The sequence below is a fragment of the Cyprinodon variegatus genome, unplaced genomic scaffold, assembly GCF_000732505.1.
Source record: "Cyprinodon variegatus isolate N-32 unplaced genomic scaffold, C_variegatus-1.0 Scaffold964, whole genome shotgun sequence".
Lineage (NCBI taxonomy): Eukaryota > Metazoa > Chordata > Actinopteri > Cyprinodontiformes > Cyprinodontidae > Cyprinodon > Cyprinodon variegatus.
Window position 1 is genome coordinate 119,281 of NW_015151417.1, and position 10,103 is coordinate 129,383.

At 36.8% G+C, this 10,103-nt stretch overlaps 1 non-coding gene and 1 pseudogene across 1 annotated transcript; both read left to right on the forward strand.

The window, feature by feature from the left end:
* The window catches only part of LOC107100368, a 7,233-nt pseudogene extending 6,409 nt beyond the window's left edge, over nucleotides 1-824 (forward strand).
* Nucleotides 825-8,507: 7,683 nt separating this feature from the next.
* Nucleotides 8,508-8,589, forward strand: trnas-cga. The gene has a single exon. It is a non-coding gene; the product is annotated as a tRNA-Ser (tRNA).
* The last annotated feature ends 1,514 nt before the right edge of the window (nucleotides 8,590-10,103 follow it).

Sequence of the window (10,103 nt, forward strand, 5' to 3'; positions counted from 1 at the left end):
ATACTCAAAAGAAAACATAACAGAACCAAAAATATGACACAGAGTCTCATTTCTTTTATATATTCTTACAGGCCTTGATAACATCCATGAGCTGACGCGCCTTAAAAACCAGGAACTAATGGTCGACATGGAAGACTTTGAAGGAAACAAAAAATTCGCTCTTTACTCCTCATTTAAAGTGGATGCTGAGTGTGAGGGTTACGGTCTGCAAGTGACTGGTTTTAACAATAAAGGAGGTGCTGGTGAGTTGATATTATTCTTGCACATATTTCATGGTGCTGTTGGGGAAAGAGGAAAATAAGTAAGTAAGTAAGTTGACATCGGTCCAAGGTGTGTAACAGTAATCTAGCCATGTGGTCACAAAGGTGTCAATTTTTGCCAGTTTATTTCATTTGAAATTTTCTTGTTACGCCAGTACATAAAGCCAGTATAGTTGTCTCTTTAATGAACCGAGAATTGTGTGGTAATTTTGATAATATATTTCGTAATTCTCTTTAAGCTCTTAATATAAACGTTCCACTAATTATACATTTTTTTTAAATTTCCTTTGTGTAATGATTTTCCCAGGGGACAGCCTTAACAGACACAATGGGCAGAAATTTTCCACCCTTGACAAAGACCAGGATGCATGGAGTGGTGGAAACTGCGCCAAAAAATTTCTGGGTGCCTTTTGGTATAATGATTGTCATTATGCAAACCCTAATGGTGTTTATCGTTGGGGGGTGGATAACACTCTCTATGCTGTTGGAGTGGAATGGTATACCTGGAAGAAAAATGATTACTCCCTCAAGAGCATCAGCATGAAGATTCGTCCTGTCAAGTAAATCTGAAGGTCAAACATCCAGTAAAATGCAATCTGTTGAGTTTTCTGCTGACCACATTATTTCCTTTGTATGCAAACACAAATCAAAACTCAATACAATTATTTCCAGCGTTTGTAAAATCTAATTGATGGAGATTTTACTTGCTTGTTAATTTTTTCTTGACTGTAATGTATTTCTCTGCTGATTTCTTATAATAAATACGAAGCAAACAGTTGTGTGTCTGTCTGGATTTATAATTTCTTTTTTTAATTTTAAAATAAAAATTAAACTTAACTTTTGAACAGAGGAATAAGAAATTAAATATTAAAGAAAAAAACCCCCAAACAATTAACAGGAACAAAGATGTATTCAACAAAAAAATGAAATTAAGTACAAAAAAGTGTACAAATTTTTGGGGACTCCCCCTCGTACTACATCAGTACAAATTAACAGAACATTAAGGGTTTGAACAATATAACATCAACATATTTCCTTAAATGCATATCACATTTTAATTACCAGATTTTGCTTGAACAAAGAAGCATATATATATATATATATATATATATATATATCCATGATGACACTCGTAAAATATGAGTGTCTCAGCCTGATTTTCAGTGTGGTTTCACTCTGGTTAGAACCCTGGTAAACAATATTTTTTTACGATACAATTGACATTGCAATTTTAATGGACTCCCATTTAAGAAAGTGGGATGAATGAGAATTGAAAATAAGTTTAGGGCAAATCCTTGCATGCCCAGAATTTTTAGTTCCATCCATTTACCTTACTTTATATTTCAATTTTGTCTTTGAACCGTCTTCAGTCAGCTCGAGTTATCCTCAGTCTGTCGTACATTTGAGCTAGGATCAAACACAAGAAAAGTGTAAGAAAGGATTTATCCTTTACTGCAGAAGCCCATCTTGTACGGATGTGTTTTCAATATTTCATCCCTATGGCTCAATAAGTTGGATGGAAGAGGAAGATCCAAGGAGGGGGTAGCAATCTGTGAGAGATCTGAAAGGTATTGAGGAGCAATGGAGTAATGGATGACCTCATACGAGAGGATATTGAAGTAAATTATTAAGCTTGGAAGGAAGCAGAGTTGCTCTTTTTAGACTATGTTGATGTGAGGAAATGAGGGGATTTGGTAATTGGTTGGATAGCACCCCTCCCTGGATTCCATCATTCCGCTGGGGGACTTCCCTGCCCATTTGGGAAAGGATAATGACACCTGGAGGGGTGTGATTGGAAGGAATGGAGCCCCAGCTCTGAACCTGAATGGTGTTAAATTACTGGACTTCTTTGCAAGTCATGGATTGTCCATAATGAACACCATGTTCAAGCATAAGGATGTCTGTCCCTGCACTTGGTGCCAGGACACCCTTGGCCAGAAGGCTAGCCTTTATGGACTGGATTTCTAAGTACCCTTAAGGGCTGGAGGGGGTCTGGTTTAGGCACTACTGGATTTCGTCCCTGCTTATTGCGGATGACGTGGCTCTGCTGGCTCACTCCTGCCAAGAGCTACAGCTTGCACTGCGGCAGTTTGAATCTGAGTGTAAAGCAGCTGGGAAGAGAATCGGCTTCTTGTCTGTGGTCATGGTTCTCGACAGGAAAAAGTGTCTTGTACACTTCAGGTTGGAGGAGAGTTCCTGCCTCAAGAACAGGAGTTTAAGTACCTTGAGGTCCTGTTTACAAGTGAGGGGAGAATGGAGTTTAAGATTGACAGACGGAAACTTGCCTCTGCTGCTTTGATGCAGAGACAGCATTATGCCGGCTACATCTGGCCCATTCTCTATGCGGGTGTGTTGCCACTATTGAAGGAATTTCTTGGACTACTACTGCATTTACAAGACATCTTAAGCCGCTCTGGATGAAGACCACCATCTCTGGTTCTGCTTAAAATTTCTTTGCAAGGGGAGTTTTTTATTTATTTATTTATTTATTTCTCTCAACGGTGGCTTTATCCTTTGCTCATCTTGAAGGTTCATATGAACCTGCACCTTATTCTAGCTGGTATCCATCTTCATTTCAATTTAATGGATTAATGGATCCTGCTTCTTACATTTTGCTGTATCAATAAGTTGTGCTTCAGCTCATGTTTGTAAATTATACATTTAAACCAGATTTTTCAAGGTAATCTCTATAGATATGTGTATTACCCACTGAAAAAAATACATCAAAAATGTCAACTTTCCCTTGTCATCTTGTATCATCTTGTTGCGGCGTTTTCAATTCTGAGTTTTGCAAAAGCAATAACAGGACAACAGCTTAATTCAACACAGTCAAATGTTTATTTTTTTTATATGTTGAATTGTGTTTCTAAAACCAATATGGTCTGTATTTTTATAAATTATTATTGCAGATCAACAAAAACACCAGGAAATGCCCTCTGATCATTGTTTTTCACTTCTTCAGGAGAAATGAAGTCAGCAGTTTCTTTTGACGCATACGTAGGGTCGATTCAATGTACACCTCCTATCACCCCAGCAGGAGGATGCTGGGAACAAGAGAAAATTTAATCAGGAAATGCAGAACCAACCAAACCTTTAGACTTCTTAAAAAGTCCTCCAAAAGTGAAAATAACAATAAAATAATTTAATGAGAAAATAAATTGGGTTAAAGCAAATTACTATTACAATAAAAGCTATTCAAAATGGCCCTTCCCCGTTAAATTCCAACCGAATGGCAGCCCACTTCCCTCGAACTCCCAGTGAAATCCCCTCCAACTTCCAGCCTCTGGAGTCACCCCCCTCTTGCATATTTTCTTACTCTGACTCCACCCTTTCACTGAATTACAGGGACTTACCAGGAGGTGACGTTTTTCTTTAGATCTTAATGTCCACAAATCACGACAGACAAAATTACTAAAAGAATAATTTTATAATTGTAGAAATTTCCAAATTATTTTGCGTTGTTTCTATTTACCTCCATGATTCATTATCACACAGTGCTGTTTTCCATACAAGTCATCTGGTTGCTTGTTACACCAGTTTGCATCCTGAAATTTACTGCCATCACTCCAGAACCAAATGTTGTCCTGGAAATACACATTTTTAGGGTACATATTTCATCTTAGAGTTAAAAGCTAAAGCTAAAGTACAAACAAAAACCATGTGTGCATTTACCTCCTGCGCATCAGTGGCTCCGATCCATACTTCTGCATACCCATCACCTGAAGCTGATATCAGGCCATTAATATAAACGGATTCCTCATAATTATGGACGTATGCAAGGTTTGCCTGCATGGACACACAGTCTCTCTGCAATGGAGACCGAGAACAGCTTGAGGCAAAGGAAAAGAAAGCACAAGTAAACTCTGGCACAGAGTTTGAGAAAATTAATGATAAAAGCAGCAAAAAATGACCTAAGCTTGAGTCCAAGTTCTGCATGTTGAAAAGTACTTAAAGCAACGACCATTGATGTGAGACCAGCCCCAAGGACAGGATCTTTTAGCCATGGCAGCATCTTTACCTGCTGAAAAAAAAGGTGAATTTATTAGTAAATATGTGGCAGTGTATTTCCTTTACAGATTAATGGAATACTATATATTTTTTAAAGCTCGTCAAAGATATATATTCTTTTACATAAAATGAATCTCATAAAACGGAATTTTTTTCTGTATGTTTCCAATGAAATGAAGGAATAAATGTTATTGATATGATAAGTATTTTATCAGCCCAACTACAAAACAAAGAAAAGAAAATCTACAATCAAATTAAATCAAACTCATAAGAACATTAAAAAAGTTAACCAAATCTGAAATATTACAAATAATGTAGATTATAAATACTCATCTAGGAGCAGGTGACTTTCAGGATTCATCTGTGTCTTCTAATTTTTGATTTTACTTTTTTTGTGCTTTTAATGAAAATGCTTTCTTTCTTACTTTCCTTAAAACTATGAAAATGACTATAAAATAAATCAGACTCACCATCTGGAACAATTTCCTTATCCTCAGCTTCAAGGACTATATTTGGAAAAATGTTTTTTTTTTTTTTTTTTAATATCACAATAGGTTGTTTAGGTTATAAACAAAAAGATTGTAAGATTCACAAACCTTTATTATCTTCTAGTATCTCTGCTTCAGGAACAACTGTAGGTTTGATACAGCTTTTAGTATCAAATGTACATGTAGTCTGCATTATGAGCAACTTGATAATGATTAATCTGACAAATGTCATAAATCCAACTTATGAATTGAGTTTATGCACTAGGAGAGCATATACTTAGCAGCTGCTAGACTCAGAGCCAACAAGGCAGCAAGAAATAACTGGACAGTCAGTATCCTCATTATGGAAAAGATGTAAATTGAAAACAAACTAAGCTTCAGGAGGGAGAAAGAAAATAAATATTCAGAAGACATTTTAGTACAGTAATATATATTAGGAATTTTAATTTCACAAACCGCAGCTGGATTATCTTCTATTCTAGTCTGTAGCCTTTGCTTCAGTGTATGGAACGGCTGGAAACATTCTCTTTTATATTATTGGCTCTCAGTCCAAAACAAACTACTGTACATGGGTGTTTTAGACACGTTTCTCAGCTGCATTGTTATCTTTGGGTAAAACAATAAAAGTTTTCCGGTCATCAAGCTTGCACATTTTTATGACATACCATTACCTGATGAAAAAATTGGCTTATTCATACATAGTATTTAGCTTTTCTAGTCTTGTATACAAAAACTGTATGAAATATAATTAGTTTATTAAGTTTATATCCTAACTCTATCCCTAAATATAATATATCTAGAAATTTTGTGTAAGGTGAAGATAACAGGGATCCCGGTGGTAATCAGAACTCCTTGAGCTGTGAACGTAAACTGGAGGAAGTGCTCCAAGAGATTCCTGGCACGACATCTGAGATAACTGTGAAAAGTCATGCAAACTGCTTAAATCCTGACCAGGACACCAAACTATTTACAAAAAACTGCAACAGTCCACAAGATCATAGCCTTAAGTGCAAAATGTGTGTCATCAGCTGCTAAACATAGCCCACAGATTAAGGACACAGGTACTCACTATGTTTACTTCTATAAAACCTAATCTTAATAAGTTTGGTAGCTTAGTTAAGAGACACCATTTAAAGTTATTATTTTAATATTTAATGAAAATGTGTTCATATTGTGGGTCAGTAATAAGTAAGACAATTTAGTCAATTTACGAAAAGGATTTAATATTGTACAATTTAGTATTTAGTTTGTATATTTAGGTCACCTAAGACAAGTAGCACTCCTAGTAACCTGATAACAGCTGTTATCAAATTGATTCAGGGAAGTACACAATAAAAGTCCCATTTAGACTTTGGCTGAGTAAAGGTTATTAAAATGTTTTTAAAAATCAATGATTTGTAAAAATGTGTGTGTTTGCATTTTTCTAATATATGCTCTTTAATAACTTTGTTAATTTGGATAGGGTTTGGGTTTCCGATGCTTTTGCACTGTTACATGTCTCTTGCTACCTGAGTTTAGTGGATAAACAATTTCTGTGTGGGAGTTATAGCATTCTTCAAATATGGTTAAAAAAAAATAAGGCAATTTCTTCTGTTTGATCCAACATAGGGGATTAATTCAGCATTAGGAGGATAGAGTACATCAACATTCAACACAATCACAATCCTGGACATTTATATAGAAAGTGTTATTACTGATGTGTGTGTAGGTTTCTCAACTTATCTAAACTAATCCTGAATTATGTTTAAAGGGTCCTTGTATGATTTCAGAATTATGTGAACTAGAGAAACCTTAAATGTTGGACCCATTTGGGCAGCAACGGGGCGGGGGTGACCTCCCCCTTAATTCTCCTTTGTTTTTTAATCAGCTATTAGTCCCTCCTCGCGTTTTCCTCTCAATATTTGTGGATTTTATTGTCCGGATTGAGTCTTCTCACTGAATAAGCTAGGCCTCTGTGGCTCCATCAAAATCTATGCTGCTAAGGTCCTGAGCAAAAAAGCAGCGGTAATTTTAAATTTGACACTCAGTTTAGAGCAGTTGTTACATCTTGTTTTTTGTTTTTTTTAACTAAAGGTAGCTGGCAAAACAAAAATAATTTTTTGTTGCTGTGCAGCTATAATATATGTCATTGCGAGCCCAGCATTTGGTGGTAAATATATTATTTAATCAGATAATACTTGGCCTGTCTTGTCAACATATACCCAATGGGCTATGTGTTAGAACAACATATTGAAAGTGTGAACTAAGCGCAAATCAGGGTCAGACAGATAATTCTGCTCATATATGAAATAAATTTACCACAACATCAAATCAAAATATAAGAGTTTTTAACAAAATTCATTTAGTTTCAAGTCACACATCATTCAGATGAAAAATCTTGACTGTGAAACTCAACTAAACTAAGCTACTATGTGCACGAAGAACCAAGAAGGAAAAACATGCTGTTAACCTGATATGATTGAGCAAGTAGCTAGCAAAACTGAGGACTGTGATTAAACAGATGTTCTTGTCATAAGTCAGTTAACAAAATGAAATGAGCATATAAGGAAACACTTGAAAATTAATGTTATGGCGTGCTTCAGTGGCCAGTGGTAAGCGCCCATGACCCATGTACGGAGGCCTTAGTCCTAGACGTGGCCGTGGAATGGAATGGTAAAAAATCATTAGGAAAATATAATTATCCATCCATTTTCTGTCACTCTTATCCCAAGCAGGGTCGCGAGGGGTGCTGGTGCCTATCTCCAGCTTTCTACGGGCGAGAGGCGGGGTCCACCCTGGACAGGTCGCCAGTCCATTGCACAGACACAGAGACAAACAGGACAAACAAACATTCACGCACACACTCGCACCTAAGGAGAATTTAGAGAAGCCAATTAACCTAACAGTCATGTTTCTGGACTCTGGGAGGAAGCCGTAGTACCTGGAGAGAACCCACACATGCACAGAGAGAACATGCAAATGCCATTCAGAAAGACTCCAGGTGTTATTATTAGGTATCAACAAATACCTATTCTAGAGCACAGTTTAGAACATTTATTAAAAAATAAATAATTCTAACAAGGGTTAGGGGATTCCTAACTAGCACCAAATTTTACTTGTTAGGAATCCCTCCACCTCTCTGCTTAGCATCCGCTTCTAGCAGCTGATGATTTGAACACTGACAAAAGAATTTCCCCTGAAAGGATTACATTTTGTGATGCAGTCATCAAAACCATCCTGATACTCAAAATGAAAGGGTTTTATCCTCAAGGCAAACCTTAAAATCTAGTAGCTGTCTTTCTTCTCTTTCTGTAGCAGAAGGAAAAACATTTTACAAGTGAATTTCTTGTGGTAACACTCAATTAAGTTAAACTAAGTTGACACAATAAAATCTATCAAAATGGGTGATCATGTACATTTTAACAGAACTTTAGTTCACAGCAAAACAAAGATAAGGTCATTTCAAATTATGATTTTTTGTCAGTAACTAGGATCAGTTGCTGTTCTCCATCAGGACATTCATATCCTCGAGATTAACAAGAAAGAGCAGCAGCTCTGACCTGTAGGCTAACCCTCATAAAAATGTATGTTGTGAAGAGGTTTTAAATTTTAAGAATTATATAACAAACTCCAACTCCTTCCTTCCAATCGAACTCTCTGACCTGTTTTATCATCCCTATTTATGTCTACCATCTGTCTTTCTATAGAAGCCTATTTTGTCCCAAATTATAGTCGTCTCATTGTTTTAGAAATACATCAGTGCTTCTCCGCAGCTGTGATGGCCGAGAGGTTAAGGCGTTGGACTCGAAATCCAATGGGGGTTCCCCGCACAGGTTCAAATCCTGTTCACAGCGATATCTATAGGTTGCCAATATGCCATTAAATTAGATGTCAAATGAATAATTTATCCTCCTATAGCATAATGACATTTATTTATGAGTTCTTGATAATGTCTAATCGTTCAAAACAAAAAACATAAATAGACAAAATACTAAAAATCAAGGAAACTGCAAACCATTTGGTAGGGACCACAACATAAGCCCTTCCTTAATATGTGCGTTCTCATGTGCATACTTTAAGAGAAGAATCTACGCCCAACTTCTGGAAAATGATTTATGAAGCAATTATTAGCACCATGCTTGTACCTGTCATCTCCATTCCAGCAGCACTCAAACTTGTCAAAGATGCAGTCATTCTCGTAGAGCGAGCACAGCTTGCTCCTGAGGTACTCATGAACCTGAAATGATTGAATGGGGCAGAAAAGTGAAGAAGCAGAAGAAACAATCCTAAAACTCTGGATCACATACTTTATCCGTTCTTGAGATTGACAGCTGTCCCAGCATGCCCAGTGGCAGCAGCTTCCAATGGTTAAGTTAAAAGTTCTCTTTTCTGTCGTATAAAAATATGTTTTAAGATCATTTGAGGGGACAATATTATATTTTAAGCGTCACTATATGGCCAATTTACTGATTTTGTGCATAATTTTAGAAAAAAAGCAACCAGCGGACCTCCTAGAGTAACCGCAGCCCATCTGCAGCAGCACTCTCTTGGCATAGCCATCTGTAAAGGTTTTTGTTTCATTTGACAAAATGTTCATTTGATTTTTGTTTATCTGACTGATTACATTTTAATTTAGTTTACACACACAAAAGATTTGTATAGCTGTTTTACATTAGTCCTTGAAACATTTTTACCACGTCTTTCTAAAGAAGCACCCAAATCATATTGCCCTCCAGTCCTTTTTACATCTGTGATTTCAGAAAGAATAAGTGGTCTATACAGCTGTGATGGCCGAGAGGTTAAGGAGTTGGACTCGAAATCCAATGGGGTTTCCTCGCACAGGTTCCCTGTACCCTGTTTACAGCGAGTTCACTTTGCTCTTTATTGTCCCACAGTGGGGAAATACGTTCTCTGCATTTTGACCCATCCACTTGAGGAGCAGTGGGCTGCCATTGTGTGGCGCCCAGAGAGCAGTGTGGGGTTAAGGGTTTTGCTCAGGAACCCGGAATGCAGGCTGTGGGGATCAAACCGGTTACTGGCAACCTTCTCAGAGTACAAAAACAAATAGGCCAGGCAAAAAAAAATATATATATATTTTCCTCTGTTTGATAACATGACATTTGAGCAGTATCTGTAATCATTACCATATGAGTTTGGGAAATGGCTACATGGTGCAATGAGAAAACAATAACATTTCCTTTACTGATACCAGTGAAAATAACTGGAACCCACACTGACCCTGTTTCCAGTCAATCAGACTGTTGACTTCCAGTTACAGGGGAGCTTTATCTCACTCACCATAATTAAGTTAAGGTACAACAGAAAATGTTTAAGCTACAATGTACTATTTAGATATCAACTAAGTGTT